We start from the raw sequence: 24,219 nt of genomic DNA on the forward strand, positions 1-24,219 counted from the left end.
CTATCTATCTATCTATCTATCTATCTATCTATCTATCTATCTATCTATCTATCTATCTATCTATCTATCTATCTATCTATCTATCTATCTATCTATCTATCTATCTATCTATCTATCTATCTATCTGTCTGTCTATCGATTTATCTATCTATATTTTACTCCTGCTAGTGTTAATAGTAACATATGGGGTTTCCCGATCCAAAACTACGATATAATTACGAGAGACGGCGCAGTGAATGGCTTCTCAAATTTTGACCATGGTGGTCTATAACGTGCTGTGACATCTCACAATACACTGGCCTCATCCTCCTAGCATTGTTAAAAAATTAGTATTCCTGCCTACCTTATCGTCAACAAGGAGGTGAGCCTTCTTGGCTAAATTACTTTAGAAAGCGACGTCTCTGCCGTTCAATCGTTTCCTTGTGACGTGAAAGTTATGGAAGACGCCCAAGTACGTGCCGAAGACAGAGGTGGGCACATCAGTACAGCATGCGAAGTTCATTAGGGTACCCGACTTTATGGCTAGCTCACCACGTGCCCATCATTCTGCTTTGCTGCATTTCCAAGTCGCAGGCGCGTGAAGGGCTTCTGCGGACCATTGACTCCTTAGAGTCAACCAGATGAAATGAGGGCGCAGGAAACTGTAAAGACGCCATTTCCGCTGAGATCATGCTCATAACGCAACACCTACATTTGCGCAGTCCTGAAAGGAATGCAGTACCTCGTGATGACTAGACACGTGTTCTTCGACGCCGAAAAAAGCCAGCCTTGTCATAGAAGAAGATTATTTTGCACCTTTTGCGTATCATTGTGAGAACTATGGTAGTTTAATTAAAAAACAATCACCTAGGAATGATGTTTAGTAGTCTAAATATTCTGACGTAAGCAGCTCTTAAAAATAGGCGCGTTAATATTCTGTGGGATTTGGACTATCACTACATACTGATGTACATCTAGTTGCAAGGTTTCACCAATGTGCTCCTAACCAAGAAATCACAATTACTATATGTCCATCTAAAATGAACAAGGTAGTTTGAACTTAAACCTTACCCAGAGGTGGATTAACTAAAAAAAATCTATGCTGAAAGTGTACAACATAGAAGAAGAAAGTCAAGTGAAAATTTGCATGTACCGTATTCATAAAATGTCATATATCTCTTTTTACACAGCATGCGTCAATTACACTGTCGGTACACGCATCTTTGTCTCTCATAGGCTGTGCTTCAAAATATACCTTCCATCTTCAGTATTTTACTACTTGGAATTTTTGCTGCGGCTGCACGTGCATTACGAAAGCTTTTTCCAGAGTGCTAAAATAAAGTACATCTCACATTGCTATGAGTATAAGCAGATAAAAAAACTGCTTTGCAAAATTTCAAACTTTGTAGATTTAACTTGAACCACACAAGAGTCTAAAAAGCAATTTGTATGGCTTTATTGTCTTTTTTTGTGACTCAAATGACACCGTTATTTGCAGTGTTAACAAAATGCGTTATCACAGTGTTAACGAAAAGCAAGCAGGAACCCAATATAACTCGAGTTTTACGTTCTAAAACCACAATATGATTATGAGGAGCGTCGTAGATAAAAGCCCCGGCAACTTCGACCGTCTTGTGTTCTTCGTCGTGCACTCCACAATGCGCGGGCCTCCATCAAATTATGACAACCGCGGTCGGGTTCAAATGCGCTACCTTTGGGTCAGCGGCTGAACACCATAACCGCAACACCATCGAGGTGGACTTCTACAAAGCTGAGCTGTGTTGAGATTACCGGTAAATTCAGCAAACAGGCACCAGCTCTGAGCAGCAGAATCTGCGTCAGTATACACAACGCTTGAGTTCTCATGCAGTCTTAGAGCATGGTTTTAAATGCCATATATGTAGCTGACAATCTATTAAAGAAAATTATTTTGATCTATAATCAAAGATTTCTCGCCACAAAAATCTTGTTCGCTTCTTTCAATTACGTAGCGCGAGCGTTAAAGAATGAAGTTGATATCTAAGCCCATAGAGTGCCCTCATTTTTATTAGCGTACACCGTAAAAGCTTTTTGATAACACACTGTGTCCGCCTCATTCTATAATAATATGAAAGACCTCATTACACGCCCATACCCAGCTAGCACAATTGCATGTCGCACATCCATTGTGGTTCACTGACGCCCAAGTTGATCAATCTCGTGTAAGTGGTTTTGAAATTACAAAGCACTGCGCTTCACAAAATGTAAAAACAGTTGCCGAAGTGCAGTGTTTCGCCATCATCCAACATTTGCTGGCATGCCACAAAACAATGTGAGATCAACCTGAACGTGAAACTATTGCTATAACAAGGTTACTTAATGAACATTGAAATCTTCAGGCGGCTGCATACTGATGTAAAAAAGAATCAACATGCCATAACATAACGTCGAGATAACTCTAACGTCACTCATGGGTGATTCGTGATGCTTCACGTTCCCTTGTATGCACAGTGAAAAGACCGTCCTTGTTACGTTGTGCCGGTATTCACCCGCTGGTATGCTGGAAGTGATTTGCGTGAAGTAGCCTTATCAATCTTCGTCTCATGGATTTGAAGAGCCAGACAAGATAGTGTAAACAGCGAAAAAGAAACTACGGTGTCGGAAACAATTCTACTTGGCGCAAGATTGAGTGCATCTTACGATTATTGGACACATTTCTTCAATCACCCAGTATAGTAAGCGATTGCAATAGCTGAAACATATGAGGGTATGTTGCTATTACGATCACAGAACGAAGTAGAAGCACAGACCCTTTCATTTAATTGGGGACTTCAAATCAGGCATATGGACAGCGACTGGATTATGCGGTATACGAGGGCTCAACACGTTCTCCGTTGGATTTAACGTGACTACAAGTATCCAAAGCAACCGGGGTACATACATATATCTTGTCATTATCAACTTTACATTAGATAACATTAGAGAGCCATTGGCCCTTTACTCCACAGACCTCGAAGCAGTAATGATGAAGGGAAACAAAAATCCAGAATTCAAGACAATATACTATAAAAAAAGCATTAAAATATACGAGCTTTAAAGAGAAACTATAAACTACTTCAGTACGTGTATACACTTCCTCTCATTGTACATTCGCAGTGGCAATGAGTGGGTGAGATGCGGTGACATACCGGTATGATACCTAGTGCTTCGCAACTCCTCATGACTCTCATTGGAGGAGATACGGCGATTTGTCACTCATGAAACGCAAAGTGGAGATTAGCGTGAACCAGTTACCAATCATCACGTTGAGACACCTCGAAAGGCACTGAAATTCGGACAGGCTTGAGCACCGTAATACACGCGAGACGCCTGCTACTACCGAATAGAATGTTATGCCTCTTTAATCTTAACATGCTATGCAGATTGGCCCGTGCTTCTCGGGCACAAGAGTTTGCTCGGAGCTCGCTCTGCAGTGGCCATGGCACAAAGACAGTGCGAAGCGCGTGATAGCAGCGTTGAAAACGAAAAATGGCTACAAGAACGCGCGTGGCATTGCAAACGTATGCGGGACATTAGCGGTGATTGTTGAAGAAACACCGCATGCGATCACGTCATCATCGCCACTCAGTCAACATTTTAACAGTGCAGCGACCCCATCGTGATTGTCGCGCTACCTTTTTGCCAACTATGAAGTATCTCGTGTGAAGATCGATACCGTTTAGTGAGCCCTTTTGCTGAACTCTGATCTTGCTTTACCCTCGACTGCTCAAAACAGTCTTTGTATTTTGTACCACTGAAGTTATTTCTGATCGCGAAAAGGAAAAAAAACAAGGAAAGGAAATATAGAAAACTTTAGTATCTGAGATTTTACGCCCCAAAACCACGACATGATTACGAAAGACGTTGTTGTGGAGGGCTCTATAAATTCTGGTCACACAGTGTTGCTTGCTCCTTTTGGACCATACGGTGTATGCTAAAGCACATATGACATCTAGAAAGCCTAGATATCTCGAGTGAAAAGTAAATTGAAAAGCACACTGATCCACACAAAATACACGCAAAATTGGTAGCATAGGTCTACTGTACCATGCAACCTTTTGAAGTTAAATCCAAAGAACTTTAACTGAAGCCTGGGTTAGGTGTCACAAACTTTTAGGCAGAAAAAACTTTCATAATGTAGAAATATCTAACTGAACAGTGTTTACGTGGAGAAATACCGTCGTGCGAATTAAAGCCATTTGTTATTTTCTCAATTAGCAGTTCGCTGTTTCATTACCTCCTGTATGAGCCAATGTTATCTAACTGTTAATGAAGACACAGGGCCTTTGATCTATCAAGACAACTCAAAGCACAAGCAACTAACTCTGCCTTCGAGTGCTGTGAGCCCTCGTAACCAGAGTGTTCTTTTCTTTTGAGCCATCTCGCACGTTTAGATACATTTGCTGACCCTGTTGTTTCTAGACATAGTCACTCTTGCTAAAACTCGGTATTGTATCACAAATTAGGAAAAGATTTAGCGAAGCAAAGAGTTTTTTTTAATCGATGGGAAACCAAATTTCAGTTTGTCGAACGTGAAGCCCTCTCTTTATACTAACCGATCAGGGAACAGCACTGCATGCTGTTGGTTATTTCGGTTTCTGGTCAAGGCGTCATTGATACATGTTTTCAAATTATAGCAGAGGTCACTAACGAAGCCCCTGATAGCGAAAGCACATATACCGACCGGAGGATTCTTTTGCTAAATTTACTAGACTCCACGATTGCAAAATTTGAGTATATAACAGGACGAAAAGAACAGTGATTTATTGCGTATATCCTCCAGCAACCTGTCTTGCATGGCGCAGAAGGAGACTGCGTATAGCACGTTCTGCATAACTCTTAAATCTGACTGTGTTGTCGCGAGTTCATTTTACATTACCTTCTGACTTCAACCCTATGAAGAAGCACATTCATTTCTGCCCCAAATTTCTCATTCAGGGAACAGCAACGTTTCGAGCAAAATAAAGATAAAAAGAATCGTCAAGAATGGATAAAAGAAGTGCAGATAGTAGGACTCAGCAATATGAGGAAATATTTTCATGCTCATGGATGTCGCGTGGAGAGGCGACCTAGTTTTTAGCAATTTTTTGTTTTGACAGTAATACAACCTCTGAAAAAAATTGGTACCTAATGGCTTTCATGAATCACCGCGCTCAAGTCCTAGGGGTAGCAAAAATATGAAATGTAGCAAAAAAGTAGCACTAATAAGTTAGGAAAATGCTCAGTGAATTTTTCTTTAATCTTTCATTTTTTGCGGCTGTTTTATGGTTAAACAAATTGCCATCTATGAGTGCTGCACAAGCAATACACCCCACACCCTCATGTCTTAATTTGAGAGAGAGCTAGAGAAAAGAAAGGTTATGCGGAAAGGCAGGAAAGTTCACCGGAACACGAATATCTGGTTCGCTGCCCTGTACTTGGGAAAGGGTAACAGAGACAGTGAGGTAAGATAAAAAGACAAGGGGAAACAAGAACCACATACAAACACACAGGACTGCCAAAATCGTTGAGCGATGCGGGTTGCTAGAAAAGAATATTGTCGATAGAATTCGTAACATCCTTAACAAGATTGCCAACGTCATATTGCAAATACATGTAGGAAATTTCGCCTAAAAATTATTTCACAATGAGTCAGAACTTACGGAAAACCTATGCAACTGCACATATTTAACTTCAGTCGTTAACCACAGCTCTGACGATTAGTTGCGCACGTCAAATCTACGGACGCAAGGCTAGTTGTCTTCATGCTTTAAAAAAATAACGGAGTGTACAAACCTTAAAACAGCCCATTTTTTCATAAATATTGTTACACGACGTCGGACAGAAAGAGCATCATAGACGACGAAGACGATGAAAGCGACCGTGCTCGTGTTGTTGTTGCTGCTGTTCTTCCATCTTGGCTGCAGCTGCCTCTGACTCTCCCTGTATATTTTGTAAATATATTTATTTCATTCATTCTCTCGCCCCCGTAACAATATCAAAAACCTAATAGGAGAGAGTGTTAATTAACCAATATTCAGTCACCACCATTCTAACTACGGTGAGCGCCTCATCAATACCGTCATTCTCATCACCATTCTCATTATTTTGCAAGATATACTCTACTGTATGCTGCATAATTATGTTTGAGTTGTCCTCGGTGGAGCAGCGTTGTGTCGTTACCTTGCTCCAACCAACGTAATGTTCGCTCAAAGACAGTATTGTGGCTGCACTTATAGCGCACTCACTCTACGTAGCATGCAGCCATAAACAGAACGATCAGAATGATTGGGAGCCGCGGCAAAATAAACAATTCCGTCATAGTAAATTCACAGTGACAATACTAAGCAATAATTATAATAAAGATGCCATTGAAGTTTTTTAACAGTTTTTTTATGGCTTTTCATCTAGAGATCACACGATAATTCGCACAGAGCTGCTTATTCTACAAACTGCGCTGATCTCTCTCGAGGTTATAATGGTTATGAGCTTCCTGCAACATGCAGTCCCTGTTCTCAGCCATGCCTGCCTGAAATAATATGAAGAATTTTCTGATTACACCAAGTAAGTTAATATTAGACACTAACGAAAAAGCCGTGGTCGTAATTAATGCAGCACCACTGCACTCTGCCTAAGCCACTAGTTAAGAAAGCCAGCGTTTTTCGAGGCGATCCGACGTAGTCATTGGCGTGCGTCGTGTTTCAGTGAATACGCTTGTCTGTTTGCAAGTAAGATTTGTCTGAACATGCATTAGTTTGTTTTTGCGAACGCCTGCTGTGCGTGTTAGTCTTACTTAGTACGCTCCTGCCGTTCAATTTCTAGCACAGACAAAACCTTATCATGAAGAAAATGGTGAAGTTCTTTGGGGAAACTACCATATAACCAAATTAAAAGATGGTCGTGGAGCGGGAAAATGAAAATATTCCCTTACTCAAAACGAAAATTGTAGGGAAAAACAGCTGGCATATATAAAAAATCAATTTATTTGCTCTCATTTCAGCTATCAAGCTAATTTAAAATTGGAGCAGCTGATGGTGTTAATTACATCTCAATGTCAACAAAAACGAAGAATTTCCTAAATTTGTGTTTTTTTAATGAAATTGAGAAGTGTCAATGAATCAAAATTTTTTTATTGTAAAGCATGTAAAGTATTTTTTGTTGTAAAGAGTAAAAAACATTTGTAATACAAAAATAAAAAACACGGTATTATAGAAAATATGGTAACAGAATATTTTGGCTATAATAATGATTGACAATTATATGTGGGGTTTAATATACCGAAATCCCCATATGATTATGAGAGACGCCGTAGTGAAAGGCTCTGAAATTTCGAGCACCTGCGGTTCTTTAACTTGCACCCAAATCTGAGCACACGAGCCTACAGCATTTCCGCATCCACCGGAAATGCAGCCGCCACAGCCGGGATTCGATCCCGCGACGTGCGGCTCAGCAGCCAAGTACTTTAGCCACTAGACCACCGCGGTGGGGCGGCTAAATTTATGAAACGGCTTTGCTAGATTTGTAAACAAAATTGGGTTTTCTAGCTAAAAACAGTAACCCCCGAATAATGTTTCGGCAAACTAGACTCAGAACACGTTCTTATGAATTCAGAAGGCTCACATGTGACTATTGTTTTTTTTTCTCAGAGATACTAAGCAATTCATTGTTTTTTATAGCAGAAATGAGGACAGTTTTTTTGCATGTACGTGACGGTCAACAGAATCGTGGAAGCGTTTGACGTGGGATGACCCATTACTAAATAAAATAAATAGGATATATAATATGTAAAGTAAATGAGATTATCTTTTTATTACATTAGAAGGGTTGAGAAGGCGCACACTACGACGACTATCTTCAGCTGACCTATCAGGTTCTTGGATCTTAGGGTAGGGTGGGGAAAAATGAGACACAGGGCGAAACGCGACATTTTTACTCTGCCGAACTCTGTTGTTAATACCATAATTACTTCTCTTTGTTTCTTTATTTCAGCAATATCTGGACGTTGTTGTCTACCTTTTTTGTGTAAAAGTTTATCATTGCTTACAGCATTATCGCGGGAAAAGTTACACGGCTGGTGTCGTTGTGTTCTTGACCAATCGAAAAGGGGCGAAGTTCTGCTCGGCCACATGTTCAGATCAGTGCTTGAAGCTACTCCAACGTCAGTTCAGCAACTTACGTATTTACGTATTAGTTTCTTACGTGTTACGTATTTAGTTTGTTACATTATGTGGTATACTACGAGAACAGATTCATTTGATGCACAGTGCCAACTTAAATTTTATTAAAAATTCAGACATAAGGGATTGGCCCAACGTGAGAAAGAGGCATAGAAATGTCTTAGACATTGCCTCATGAGGTGAGTCATTTACTCATAACAAATATATATATGTTTTGTTTCGGAGGGCTAGCACGAACAAGAAAGTATCATATGTAATTTCACGGGTTGAAAATGTTATCAAAACAATTACTGCTGAGAAGTGTTGTGTCTCGGGCGAGTTGGTTATACATGGACGTAGCTAGCATTAGCGTGGCACATATCAAAAAAGGAAAAAAAAGAAAAGACAACACCATCGCCTCCAAAACATTTGTACGTTTCACACGCTACACGAAATGAACCAATTTTTGTTAGGCACTGGTAATGCTACAGGAGATTCTGCTCGTTTTCTTGAACATCCATGCATACAAGGCACAGAAAGCACGCCAATTGCAGTGCAAGAAAGCGCTCGTGACACACGAACGCGGCAGAATTATGAGCTGCCCCAAAGTGCACAAAATATTCAGTTTACGCTGAATCTGCTTTTGCCAACTCTCGTCACGGCCGCTATAGCGTAGTTCCATTCCGAGCCTCGTTTCTGTTTCGCTATGGCAAAGGCAAGTGGTTCCTGCGGTGTCGCAAAGTTTCGCGCAAAGTAGCACCGACTACCTATACTCATTGTGTGTGCCTGGACATGGTACTTTTTTTTATTCGGTAACTCCCAGCTGCCACGCCATGCAAAATAGTCAAGCTTCTCTTCATTATGTCGGCCTCGTTGTTTCTTCCCTAATGTGTTTAGTTATCTCTTATACTAGCCACTTTGGGGTATGGCGTTTTGGTGTCGGCAAAAGCTTTGTTCAGCCACTGAAGGTCAGGTTAACAATGTCGTTATGTTGGTTGATGTTGTTTTCATCACCCGAGCACGAAGACTGCTACAAACGTTTTCCTATTGAAAATTTTGCACCCAAGTTTCATTATATACGACATAAGCATCAAAAGAGACCTACAAAATTGAAAATTTTCATAATTCAGGTTTATTATTCTAGGGACTTACTTGATTAGAAGGCATCCATCTCTACGGGTAACCCGCTTGTCTTTGCAGATGCTGGTGCGATGCTATATGTGATGTTCTAGCTTAATTCTGAATCATACGTATACTTATTCAAAATTCCGAGTTACAAAATGAAAACGGGAAGTACATGTGTAAGTAGCTCCTGTGCGCTAGGAGGTAAGTGACGAGAAGAAAAGATCTAAAAACAGATTTAATCATGCGCATCAAGGCAAAGGTGGTGACGCCACTTTGTGTTCGGCGATGTTAGCCTCTCTGACGACACAAAGGCCTGAGGAAAAAACCACTACGGACCACGCATGTGCCTGGTAGGATATGAACTATCGGCTAAGCAGAGCCTGGGTTGTATACATACCTGAGTTTGTGTCATGAGCAGGATTTTTGATTGAGTGCGAGGCAGAGCAACAAACACGCCAGTGATTAGTGAACAGCTATCCTGGAAGATATGTTATGTATTACGTCGCTCCTGCACCGGTGACAAAATGTTATAGCTGATTATTAGGCATGTGTATTTGAAGGCTTGTATAGTTTATGGCCTGTTGAAGGAATGGGTGAATCAACTTAGTAGTTAAAACAAAAAATGAAGAAAGCTCAGCAGGAATGCCCCTACTCTCGCGAGGTGGGAAAATTTGTTCTAATCCCATTTTTTGCTGCCGCCTTTTACTATTATCACAAGCATGCATCAATTGACCACACGATAGATAACCGACAAATTTGTGGTAATGCCTCCGGGCTCTGAATAATTGAAACTAGTTTTGCATAAACTGAATATAAAACTACGTGGCTGTGCTATTGTGCGTATCTTAGCTTTGCTGCCTTGTTTTCTGTCAAAAGTACACTCCGTAATTTAACTTGAATGAATAAATGAATAAACTTCAATAAATGTTCGGCAGTTTCCTTCTGGTGAGGCGGGAGAAGAGGGGATTCACTTCTGCCTCATTCCACACTTCGATTCCGATGGTGATGCCACAGGTGACGGCTCGAAGTCCCTGTACCCGGATGGTACCTTAAACTGAAACTCTATTTTTTTTGCACTTAGACATTGGTCCCTGTAGAGCCACGGCTAATTGTAAGAACATTGGCATGTTCTTTTAGGGTTCATAATCCCCACTTAGCATAAGCAATACGGAACTGCCTTTGGATGTTTAAAAAAACGTCCACAACCCAATTTTGTTACAGCTATCAATGCGCTGATTGATGTACCTTTATATACGCATTGCAACAATCTAACACAATTTATAAATAATAAACGGCGATGAGGATTTTACGCTTTGATTCAAGTGAGAAGTACATTATTCATCGAAGTAACAAGAAGTAAGCATGCACTTAAATTATAAAAAATTATAGCTATCTGTTTTTCGCATCAAAAGCTGAGAGGAGCGATAATATTATAAATTGGACAGGATGGCACATTGTGAAAAAGAAAAGGCCGAGTGGAGATGCAGCAGGCACTTTAAGGAGCATAATAAATTTACACTAGACACTTTGAGAAACTGCTCTTCAACATGGAGCCTTGCCATAAAAATACAAAACAGCTGGGATATCTTTAGGTGTAAGAGCACGCGAGAAGTGATTGCTGAAATGCTGAGAAGTAGTCAATTAGAGGTACTTCACTGTGTATTTCCTCGTCTCATTTTTTATTCATGCATGAAATACGCAAAAGACTCTTCATCACTGAACCTTCATTTGCTGACGTGTGTAAAAGTAAAATGAAGATATGGTGGGTATGGTTAGCTGCGGTGCCTCCAATATTAAAAGCTCTATTAAAACAGTCGTTGATACTTTATAACATAGCCGAGAGTACAAATAGTGGCCTCCAACGTTTTCTTTTAGAGAACGAAATTGTTAGGTGAGGTAAGTGACTTGTCGTACGACATACTTGAGCCTAAATTGTTTTACGTCATCATGCAGGCTTACTCGGCTTTATTATACACGTAGAAGACTTTGCATTATGAACTCCGACTAATAAATTTCAATCTTATTATTCTAGTTCGCTTCACGATAGGGAATATTTAATTGAGAAAATCTTCCGAGCAGACAATCTATGCAGCCCTGTATATTCGAGTACCTAGTGATCGATATATTTGCAGCACATGCAATCAATCATGTTGCTTTACCAGGGAAACATACTGCGTATACCGACCTTCTGTGAGCCGAACAGTTTTAGGGGCACAGGGATTGGCCTAAAAAAATGTTTGCAGATTTCAAGTTATCGATGCAGTGTTGTGTGCTGTTTGACGCAAACAGGCCGTCCCACTTGAATACACTGCCCACATGCATTATCATCTATTGATTATTTAGGTTGACCTAAAGGTTCTGCTGACCTGGAATCCCTGCACCAAGAACCATCTGGCAGCAAAAGAAGCAACACCAATACCCTTCAGAACAGATTAATACGCGCTCTTCGACTGTGGGTGCCCTCTATCTGATGTCGCCTATAAAACAGCGTAAGTATGTGTGTTCGGCATCCCTCTGTCACGGTCGAAAAGCGCAGTGCGAGCAATATCGTCTGTATATTGTATACCAATGAATGCACAAAGTATCGAATAATTTATTCTGTCTGCTACATGCATTTCCTTCGGTACACCAATTGCCGAAGAACCAGAAAGGGAGTTCGAGGAAACTGGGGTATTAGGTATGCGTGCCCGCATAGACTAATCATGAGGAGCAAGTGATGGTGGTGCTCAGTAAAGCGACACGTGCACGACCATCAGTCAACATTGTAGTTGATTGATGATCATGCACGGTTGTTACGCAGCCACAGTGCACTTGTGCTAATCAAAAGACAAGCGTTCAGAATAACGCAGATTATGTTTCCTTTGCTCCGCCATTCACTTTGACGAGGATTCCAGTTCTTGCTTTATTTTGTTTTTCAGAAGGAAGCGTAATGAATGAGCCACGTTCGTATTGAAGGGCATATAGTGTTCCATATACGTCATTTAGATCTTTTTGGAAACGCTTTGGTCTAGCTACAAATCTATAAAAACGAATCTACAAAAAGACGGCAAAGTGTAAAGCTTGAGTCAATCTTCTTGAATTTGCAGAACAAAGAAATTTATCATAAAAGTCAACTGGTACTTGCTCCCATGAGCGCACGCAAACCTTTGCTAGCACCTTAACGGAATGATAATTGCGTTAGGAACGCAACTATTTTCAAACGAACACTCGGGTGATACTGAAGCCTCATTGCTGTTCAAGAATTACATGTTATGCGATAAAAGCAAGAATTCGATGATTTTTAATATTCTTATATAATACTACTACCGAAATTTTAGTTAGCAATTACTCTCTGATAAAAAAAAGCGACTTTCTCATATCTGACATGCCGAGGAACGAAACACACGGCACATTGATTATGGCACATATAGGGTCGAAGCTCCTAAAGCCAAGGGACTGTCCATGTGTGACTGTGATCTGTTCATAACCACCTAGTTGTATGACTCACTCAGCAGGTGGCGCTAGTGTGAGTGACAGACAGATGGACAGCAGATAGATAGACAGACAGACAGACAGACAGACGGACGGATGGACGCATGGACGGAGGGATGGACGTACAAATGAACGCACGAACTATACAGGAGTGAATGTCAATAGCAGTACACTTCGCGAACCTCCACCTTAATACATACCGTGTTCTCGATTTTCAACAAATGCTGCGTCTTCTGTCGCCTGATGTGTCTTTAGTTGCCTGATGCAATTCGCAGACACCGCTACAAAGTAATATGCATAGTATCACCACCAACAGAGAACGCGCGTGGTACGTGCTCGTTAAATTCATTTTTTGCTGTCTCCGTAAATGTTGCAAAATGGAGAAGCATGCACTTGAGTTTTCTTTTCTCACAATACTCGCTCTTTTCGGCGCACCTAACTCAATGAAGGAGGCGATGCGAAAGGAGGAACAACAGTTTCAAGCACTCTAATGGCTCATGGCACCAAACAAGGCACTCCAGTACAGCTGCTTGGAAAGCCAGCCCAGTCAGTGTCGCAGTCGTTCACCTCTTTGGGCGCGAGCTGTTCGTTAAAGACGCAAATGCCTAAAATATCGTTGTACATTCGTGGATGAGAGTAAAATTCAATTTTTTTCTGAGCTCTTTATCAACTATAGATCGCTCTGGCCGCATAGGAAAAGAAGTCGCGGAGCCGGTAAATTGCTTTTCTTTGTTTTTCTTTATTTTTCTGCCCTGCATAGTCAATTTTCACTGGTCCGCCACAACTCTGCCGTACGTTCTCTTTAGAAAATGCGCACATGGGTAGGAGGTAGTCTTGCCGCCGACTCATCTGCCTTCGTTAAGAATCGGCCAGCCTCCGTCTTCAGGCCGATTCTTTTTGTGGTGCTATTTGTCTTGTTCTGCGTTAAGGGTAACATTTTGTTTTGTTATACCTTTTTAACTTTTACTTTTCATACTTCTCAAGAGTCCCATATTGTATTTACGCTTGCTCTTTGTTACCGAAAGATTTGGCTGGCCCTGAACTGCCAATACATTTCTCCAAGGTAATCTTGTCGGGGGTTTACACCAGCAGTTCTGTTGTACATACTTATAAATGTTCGTCTGTTTTTCTCTACCAAGTAAAACATACAGAGAGCGGAATAGGCATTACACCGAAAACGGAGTGCATGAGTTTCAGAAAAGTGAAGCATTCTCGCAATCACCTCGGTTAATTAAGCCCTGCCTCCGAATCATTTCGATTTGTGTGATCGAGCAAAAAAGTTGAGCTATTCGTGACTTCGGCTAAGAACGGTTCCGTACATCTTGTATTCTGTTGAGGATGCGCAACAACGGGGATGGAGAAGATTTTTATGATCGCCGACATGCTTTGTTCTAGATGTGGACTAAGGTGTTATGTCATCTAAGGTTACACGCTAGATAGCCACACGCGTGCGCAACGAAACACCTTCACGAAGTGCACAAGCGGGTCATGGGCCTTGACTCCTTGAGTGTATAGCATTTATAAGGCTGCTTTCCAGAAAGTTTTTCTACTGCATGCTTTTTATTTTGACCACAGAGGCGATATGAACATCCTCCATTCGGTTTTGCCGTCAACATCCCCATCATGTTCCGCATAAAGTGCAAATGTTCCATATAAAGTCTATATAAAGTCCTCCGAATTATGTTCTAAGTGGTAGTAAAAGTGGGCAAGCGCTGGTATCGAAAGCGGCTAAAGTAGAGATTAAATGCGCTGGCCATCTCAGCCGCACGAAGGGCGCACGTGAAAACAGCGCCCGCGTGCGAAATCTGCCATCGATGGCTCACTACACCAGCATTTCAAATTTTACGCGAGATGGTATGCAAAGCTAGTTTACTGCTCACTTTAATTATATCAATCCAAATTGTAGTTTTCGCATTCATTGTCTTGCCCTTTCAGCGAAACAATTACTTTCCCACGTTTCACGCGGTGTTTTGCGCTGTCATGCAACTAAAAAAATACCAACTATTCCAAGCTTCTGCTCTTGTACGTTTGCAGAATACTGGCCTTCAAAACAACCTGCTCATTTGTGAATTAGATGAAGAGCTTTAAACGAAGGCATTGCCTTTCCACATTTTAAAATCCACATTATTGGATTACTTCGATTTAACACGGTGACGCGGTGAATCTGTGGACGTTGCACAAATGTTACAAAATATAATAATGATGCCCGTCCTGCAGCTGTTCACCGCATTGAATAGCTGACGCCATGGCTGCCAACATGTAACTCTATGCATCGTTGGGGAACTCAACATCAAAAACAGGGGTACCGTTAAGCTTCGCCTTTAAGAGCTGAACACGACAGCGAAATCCGTCCCCTAGCACGCCCTTCAACCACTAAGTGCACACTTATGAATATGTTTTGTTGCATACACACCCACGCACGCACACACACGCACACAGTAGATCGTACCAGCGCGCAAATTGTACATACAGGTTTTTGACCTAAAGCAAGATTCATATGGCCTCCAAGATATACGCTGTGCGCTCGCCATCTCAGAGGCCATAAAGAGTCTCACAATGACTCATAGATAGCAGCACATTATCTAGCGTTTGAGATTTGCTTGATCAAAGCCCCTGAAAAAGCATAATGTGTTTTCCGCTAGATGGACATAGTTATCCTATTTTAGAGCTGTTTGAAAGTTCCTGTGCGTTTTAGCGGCGATGGCTGCACTATACTGTCCTTTTTCGGCGTAGTTTTAGGCTTCCCAAGTGCGCCTACAAATCGCCGCATGGGCTCGTTTTCGCCGTGACACTTGTTGAACGAAACGCGTTAAAGGGGCCATGAAACACTTTTCAAGTAGCCATAGAATGAATTCACCAGAAGATCTTATTGCCTCACGAATTCAATACCACAAAGTTTTTAAGAATTTGTCCTGTGATAGTGGAGTTACAAAGGTTTGTCGCATGCTGCGATTGCACTATCTCTTCTCTCGTCCCGACGAAAGCGCTGGAAGCTAAGCAGGGTGGGGTGGCAGGGGCAAAGAAACAACCACGCCTCGTAACACTGAGCTTTTTTTCTTCTTCGAATGCGTGGCGTTTTAGGGGCGAAACTCTTTACAGCGGCACTTGTTTCTCCCTCGTAGCCGTTGTAGTGTGTAACAAGCATAACATTTTGACCTCCAAGGTGGTGCCGGTGAGAGATTTCTTCTGTGCGTTGTTGAATATTAAAAAAATAGTGCTCAATGTACATGCCAAGGACTGCTAATGGGGAATGAGAGACAGGAACATTCGGCTTTTAGTTAACGCGCACGCTGCGATCCCCATTTCCCATTAGCAGCCAATGGCTGCTAATGGGGAATGAGAGACAGGAGCATTCAATTTTTAGTTAACGCGCATGCGGCGATCCCCATTAGCAGCCATTGGCATGTACATTGAGCATTATCTGACAAGAAAAGGTTGCTACGTTATACTCGCTGGGTGTAACTTCCTTGGTTTTAGAAAGGTTTAGCGAGCGTTGGGCCGCAGTGCCATGAATACAGTGAACTAGTATATACCATGAACTCGAGGTGGTTAAAGGTCGGTAGTAGACCCGAAGCGCAAGCCGTAAGAAAGTGTGCCTGTGCCACCTCTAGTTTAGTCCTTAGAATGTCCGCTGGACGGCGGTGCTTCTATATGGGGAATATATGATAAAAATATGCGAGATGGTGGTACTTGGAGCGTTGAATAGATGGACGGACGGACACACAGACAGATGCATGAACGGACGCACGGATGGCTGCACGGACGGATGGACGCATGAATGGACACAGGGTTGTATGCATGGACGAACGTAGGGATGGACGCACGAATGGACGTGTGGACGCACGAACAGATGCACGCATGGACGGGTGGATGGACGCACGGACGGTCGCACAGACAGACGCATGGACGGGCGGAAGCAAGAACGAATGGACGGATGGATGAATACAGTGAACTAGTATATACCATGAACTCGAGGTGGTTAAAGGTGGGAAGTAGACACGAAGCGCAAGCCGTAACAAAGTGTGCGTGTGCCACCTCTCGTTTAGTCCTTGGAATGTCCGCTGGATGGCGGCGCCTCTATATGCGGAATATATGATGAAAAGATGCGACATGGTGGTACTTGGAGCGTTATATAGATGTACGAACGGACACACAGACAGATGCATGGATTGACGCATGAACGGACACAGGGGTGGATGCATGGACGAACGCAGGGACGGACGCACGAACAGACGCTCGCACGGACTGGCGGATGGATGCATGGACGGTCACACAGACGGACACATGGACGGACGGAAGCAAGAACGAATGGACGGACGAATGCTTCGCTCCACTCTCCATCATTCACTCCATGGATATGCCGCCAATTTTTTTTAGTGTGATTGCGTGCGCACGCGTGGAAAGTAGCGGCCTCTCGCGGCGATCTCTTAACTTGCTTTTTCGCTCACAGACACACAGACAATTTTTCGCTCGCAACCAACGGGGCCGCCGCCGACGGCGGGATTTCTGCGACATGAGCTCTTTAGCGCTATCACGTTAGTATCCCCAAGCCGAATATGTGAAAACTAAGAAATAGTACTGTTAGACATTTAGTGAACCTATTTCGATAGCTTATGCCATTGCTGCAATTAGTACAGACTCACCTTGTTATATAATATCAGCGTGCACCTAACTAGAACTTCTGCCTGCTTTACAAAAGTAACAAGACAAAAACAGTGAGGATAGCACTTGTCATTGTTCCTTTCTTAGTCCGTTGTTACCTTTGTGCGCTTCAGCTGTTTAAGTCATAGAATACCAACTAGCCCGCTCCCAAACCTTGCACGTGATGCAAAGAGCACTCAATCTTGCTTTCTGCCTCATTCTCACTGTTATGTCTCTATCGACGGTACAAAATTAGATTTATTTCATGTTGTTGAAAAACATTTTAACTGCACCTTTTTGTAGTTTAAAACAAGGACATGTGCACATGATTGCCACATAACAGCTAGCATGAACGAGAATAACGAGGAATTATTTGGCAATATCATCCAGTACAGCAATTTCCTAAAGTGTGATCGTCGAGCAAAAGAGGATTCTCTGATTAGCGCGTAAATACACAGATGGCGCGTTACGTCGCGGCTTTTGAAAAGTTGCGCGATATCATTTTTTTTTCTGTTCACTTGAATGCGTAATTAGGGCCCGGCTTCAATGTTCGGCACAATGTACTATTTACGGTGTAAGCTAAGCACGGAACACTCCACACGTCAGCTGTGCAAGTAAACGAGATTGGGAAACATAGAGTGTCGCATCAGAACAATGAACATGACAATATCTTATGCATTAAGCACTTTTTGGAAGAGAGCGAATAACGTCAAGAGCACCGCATACGTCCAATCATGTCTTATTTCAGCGCGCATTGTCTTTTTTCTATATAAATAAATAACAGGATCGTATTCGCACTGATGACAAGAAAGCATCAACACAAACGATGAAGAACTCTGAAGCTTTAAAGTGTTATTCACAACATGAAATAACGGCCAGTTGCGAGGTGTAGTGGCAATAATTCACTGAGTAGCACGCCATTGAGGTCCATGCTTGTTATAGCAGACAGAGTTATTGTGCCGGGTATACATCGCGTGGACTTGGGTTTTTTATAAGAACGGCTGCTGCTCGTTTACACCCATTCTGCGTTGAGATTAGCTCGTCAGTGAAAAGGGCAGTGGTGCTGTCTTGAGCAATACACGAAGGTCGCAAGATTGCGGGAGACGTTGCACATTTACAAAATAGCAAGATATAATGCTATACCACATTTTCTTTTCGGGATCCGATGCAACGATATTGCGATCGTAAATCAGTGCCTATCTTACGGTAGGTCAGCACAACAGAACGTGTCTCACTTGAGTTCCGTTCATTTCAGAATGATTGTGTGGCAGTCGTGCTACGGCCACTCATCAAGACCAGAGATTTCAGCGTGGATTAGTCTTTTCTAAATATATCATTTTATTTTTTAGCATTGAAACGATAGATCAAGTTTTCTAACGTGACAAGAAGATGCGAACGTCACAGCCTAAAGAAATATACTATTAGTTTGTGTGGCACTGGAACATTCAACAAACATATACTAAGGACGAAAAAAAAGAAAGTGAAATCATTTTGAGTAATTTTAAGGACATGCCATTCAGGAAATTTAATAACGCAATAGTTCTGCCGAACTATCCAGTTGGCAGTCAGGCGGGCTCTTCTAATCGAAAAGATGGGGATGCCGTGTGTCTTCCCATGAGTTTTCAGAAGACACCACAGTTTTGGCCCCCTCCCAGCTTCCGTTCTCCCACCTTTCATTTAATGCCTCGATAACATTCGAGCTGACGACGAGGAAGTTGAAAAGCAACGAAGAGTATCAAGCAATGGAAGCTTTTTATCGCTTCCGGAACTACCACCTTTAATAAGTTTCAGCAGTTCTGCACATGGTTTGGAGGCTAATGGTTTGAATGATTTGCTTAGATTTTGTGACCATTAGATCTATGTCTACGTGAGTAGACATAGATCTAATCTACGTGAGTAGGTAGGTGAGTAGGTCTACGTGAGTGAGATCAAAACCTACGTGAGTAGGTTTTGATGCACATTGCATATTTGGAGAAGGTTTTCAAGGTCCTTCACTATGGCATCTCTTATAATCATGTCGTAGTTCAGAGACGTTATATCTAGCAATTAGCAATCATATATGCGTGAGCTTCCTGCTAATGAGCAACCTTTTAATGTTATATCTAATCCAAAATAATTATCACTCAGGCCTCACATTTGAAGAAAATGGTAGGTGGCAAGTGGATCTAGCCTTGCGTACACATCCATCCATCCATACAGTGTTGGTAAATCTAAATACGCAGCCGCTTTCACGTTTCACCTTCCATCAACATGTATTCGCTTCACTGCCTGCATTTAAGTCGCTCTCAATACTGCGTGACACCACGTTTAGGCTCGTCTCCCAATGCGCTCTTATCTACGGCAGTGCTAGGACCATGCTCAGCAAACATAATGTCCTCTCCGATTCCCCCTCACATCTCTCCCCCTCTTCACCACATCCATTTATCAGTTTGAGAGTTGGCATTTTGCATTTTATTAGTTTCAACTGTGATATCCTTGACCCCCGTTTGCTTTCTGATTCACTCTGATATCCTCCTGCCTATTAAAGCTACACCTACCATTATCCTTTGCAGTGCTCGTTGCGTCATTCCGAACTTAACTTTAACCCTCTTTGTGAGCGTCTAGGTTTCTGGTCGATAGGTAAGCGTGGGTAAGATGCAGCTGTCATATACCTTCCCTGCAAGGAATGGAGGTAAACTACCATTCATGGTTTGTGAATGCTTGCCGATTGTGCTCCACGTGGCCCATCCTTATTTAAGAACTGGAAATGAACATGGACAGCGCCCTTAGTGCGTAGGCAGGATAACCGCTGGCCATTAAGGTTAACTGGATTCCCAGAGAAAGCAAGCAGGTGAGAGAGAGACAAAATGTCAGGAGAGCCGATGAGATTAGAAAGTTTGTGGATTCAACATGGCAGCGGGAAGCACAGGACCCTGCAGGTTTATTGGCAGAACAAACTCTGTAATTCTGCTGCACAAGATCGTCCCCACCCCATCCGGTATTCAGGCACCTTTCTTTTTGTACCCGTTAATACACACGTCACTAGAAAAACCCCGAGACTGAACATTATTCCTTTCAGGACACATATTGACTATTTTAAATTTTCGTTTTTTCCGTTCACTGTTGAAACCTAGAACAACATGGATGGTTCGCTTCGCGCATTGTCTCATGACGAGTTCATTGAGAAACTACGAATACCCATCTTGTTTTAATCTGTTTGCATTTTCTTAGCGGTTGTCTTTTTTTCTGTATTTCCATCAACATCTGTACTCGCACCTGATGAAAGATTTTGTTGTACAGCTATGTAAGCACATCATATTTTCATCTGTTTGTATAATTTTAGGGTTTATGTCTTTTGTTGTTTGTACTAAAATATGTACCCACTTCTGCTATGTGTCGAAATCAAAACAGCAGTATGTATAAATAAATAAATAAATAAATAAATAAATAAATAAATAAATAAATAAATAAATAAATAAATACATAAATAAATAAATAAAGTAGGCCTCAGGCCATCACTTTCAGACTTTTACAGACAGATACGTATCCTGATCTGAGCTCCCTACACGCCATTTATCCCGAGGTGTTTTTCAATGACGCTTAGCCTGCATGCGGGGATGTGTCCACGCTTCCGCACATGCTCTAGGAATGTAAGGCGATGCACACGAAAACCCGATGCTACTTCAGCTAGGTGGGAGGCGGCCCTCCACAGCTCTTTCCTTTCCGACCAACTATAGGCCATCCAGCAGGACCGTGGAGTAGCTGTCTGGCTTGACCTGGCAATCCCGATTTGGGAGTCACCGACTGCACACTAAGGTGTGTCTTGCTGGACAACAATAAAGTTTTACACATAGCAATCCACCCACTCTATGTTTATACGCACTTACATGGTGAAGTTGCTGGCTTCTGCTATGAGTATGGGATCAATCAACTTGCGATATAACATTCACTGGTCTTTTATTTTAGAAACGAAGCTTCTTAGGGCGTTGATCTGTACATCCCATGGTGTTTGTTGTTCGTGACGTACGTAGCCACCAATGGCGGTACTTTTATGTGAAACTAGATGACGGTACTTGTAGTTGATGATGCTTGTATGTGATAAAATTTATACATAGTACAAAAATGCACCGTTAATACTGAATTCATTGATTGATATGTGGGCTTTAACGTTCCAAAACAACCATATGATTATGAGAGACGCCGTAGTGGAGGGCTCCGGAACTTTCGACCACCTGGGGTTCTTTAACGTGCACCCAAGTCTGAGTAGACGGGCCTACAACATTTCCGCCTCCATCGGAAATGTAGCCGCCACAGCCGGGATTTGAACCGGCGACCTGCGGGTCAGCAGCCGAGTACCTTAGCCACTAGACCACCGCGGCGGGGCCACCGTTTATATTCGTTGGTGATTTCAACGTTGATATCGCAGACACGACCAATTATTGGCTTATCCAACACGTGGCTTCCATATATGCACTCAGATGTATATCATATGACCATATGAAACCAACCACGATATCAGGAACGTGCATTGACCTAGTATTTGCAAATTTTCTGCTGCACCATATACAGGAACCACTCACCCTTCATTTCACGCACTATAAAGCCGTCATAATGAAGGGACATCGCCAGCCATCTATCGTCTCTAAGAACAAATAAAAGTTGATTTCTATATGTACACATATAGTGTTTTTCATGATGTTTGAGATCATGTATTACTGGGTTAATTACACACGGAAGATTCATGGTTTTACCGATGATTCTCTCCGGAGCTTTGCCCACTCGTCATCATTCACCCCGTGGATGTGCTGTGTTTTTTGTGCGTGTGCGTGCGTGTTCACGAGTAATTGTGTGTGTATGTGTGCAGACGCAGAGGATAGAGGGAAATGAGAGAGATGCCTAAAGTACATTGCTAACGTGCTCTACAAACAAACACGTGACTGAATATACTGGTAACATGAAAGCCGTCCAGTGCAAAGTAACCGGACCGTATATTAGTCCACTGTATTTAACTACATATACCGAGGTATACCCATGATGCTAAATACATTACTTAAAATCAATATCAGGTGTATTTATAGTGAAAATGCAGTTTCTACCTTGTTGTTTTATTAGAACATATTTCGCTCACCCACAGCTTAGGCAGCAGAAAACAAGTTGTAAGTATAATAATAAAGGGAAGGGAAAATTAAAAGCATGGTTTGCTGGCCGCCGATCTGAGCTATAGGGAACGAGGGGAATCACTGAGGGTTTTTGTCTTTATTTTTTTCTAGTCATTTTCAATCAATTGCATTCATAAATGTACAAGTGTACTGAAAACGTGGCCCTTTAAGAATCACGTCACGTGAATCAGGTCGAACATGCTGCTCATTCGATGCAGCACTTTCTAAATTTTAAAGTGAAGGAGTTTACAGAGAACGAATTTACTACGAATCCTCGCTGTTATGATAAACCCGAATTTCCGTATACTATTAGCTCACAGTGAGATGTATTGATTAAACGAAATTATTGTAATAGCATATTGCACGTCATAAATTTATTTCATGTGTCCTGCGTCATATGTCAAAACTCAAATTTATCCGCACTGTATACATACAGGACTCATTCACCAATTGTGTGGTTATGCTTGTCAAATCTACCAGTGAAATGTTCACCACCACCGTCATGTTCCGTATAATGGTGAAGTGTTATAAGGTCTAATTTGTGCTATGTGATTTCAATACTGTGGATGCTTAAGAACATGACCCGAATGAGACGAGGAAGTTGGTGACCAATTTCGCGCCGTATTACAATGCGTCCAGCAAGATTAAGCTAGAGTTGATGTGGCTGACGCAATGTTATCGCGCGTTCTGGGGCTAAAATAACTGGGCTTTACGTTATTTTAATAACAAACGGTCTGAGGCCATTGTTCAGTACAAGAACATTTAAAACCAGTTTACGTTCAGTCGGAAACAACGCCACAAAGTTAAGACTCGTTTCTCTCTCACTTTCAATAAGTCAACTTTTATTTCGCATTGATCGATAGGGCGTAACGAAAAAAAAAAAATGTCGCAGTACTTCGGCTTCACAAAGCTCTGGCCCCCTACAAAGTCTTGCAGCGAAAATTAGTCGAGTATAAGCAATGATTGCACCAGAAATAGAACACATTTGCATGTACTATTACATGAAGTGGAAAAAAAGACAACAAAGCATCTTTGTTCATAGGTATCATTATACATAGTAATACACATTGACACGACTAATGAAAAAAGAGTGAGGAAGAAATAAAGGTGCGTCGTAATTTAAAGTAGTGCAACCTACACAACATATGTTGATAAATAAGCCACCAAATAACTACGAATGCAAAAGAAACTGAACAGACCAAAAACATACTGTAATTGTAGGTGAGTTATATGAATGTGACATTCTTTTCATTGATATCTAAGTATAGAATAAGTGAAGTGTATAAGTGTATAAGTGAATAAGTGAAGTGTGAACAGTTTTTTTAAAATGCGAATTTAGAAGCATTGGTTTGTGTGAACCAAGATAAGAAGCGCTATAGGGGAGAAAGTTATTTTGAACGCATAACACAAGCATTCAAATGAAACAAAACCAGGCAATATTTGGTGAAATATTGAGCAAACCTAATGCAGACTTCAAAAAAAAAAGAGAAAAAATGAAAAAAAATTGCCATGTTTAAACCAATTAGGCAACTGCAAGCTGCTGCAACTGTTGATTAGAACTACGTATACTAGAGTGAAAGGAATTTTCAGTCCTTAAGAATGAGCGAAAGGGGCATGTTCAAGCCGTCTAAGTGGGTATGCTGTATTTGGTGTATTTATTTAATAGTGCTGCTAGTTGAAACGATGACTATGTTTTAGTCCTGTTTCGCAAT

This window comes from Rhipicephalus microplus, chromosome 4 (genome assembly GCF_043290135.1).
Source record: "Rhipicephalus microplus isolate Deutch F79 chromosome 4, USDA_Rmic, whole genome shotgun sequence".
Lineage (NCBI taxonomy): Eukaryota > Metazoa > Arthropoda > Arachnida > Ixodida > Ixodidae > Rhipicephalus > Rhipicephalus microplus.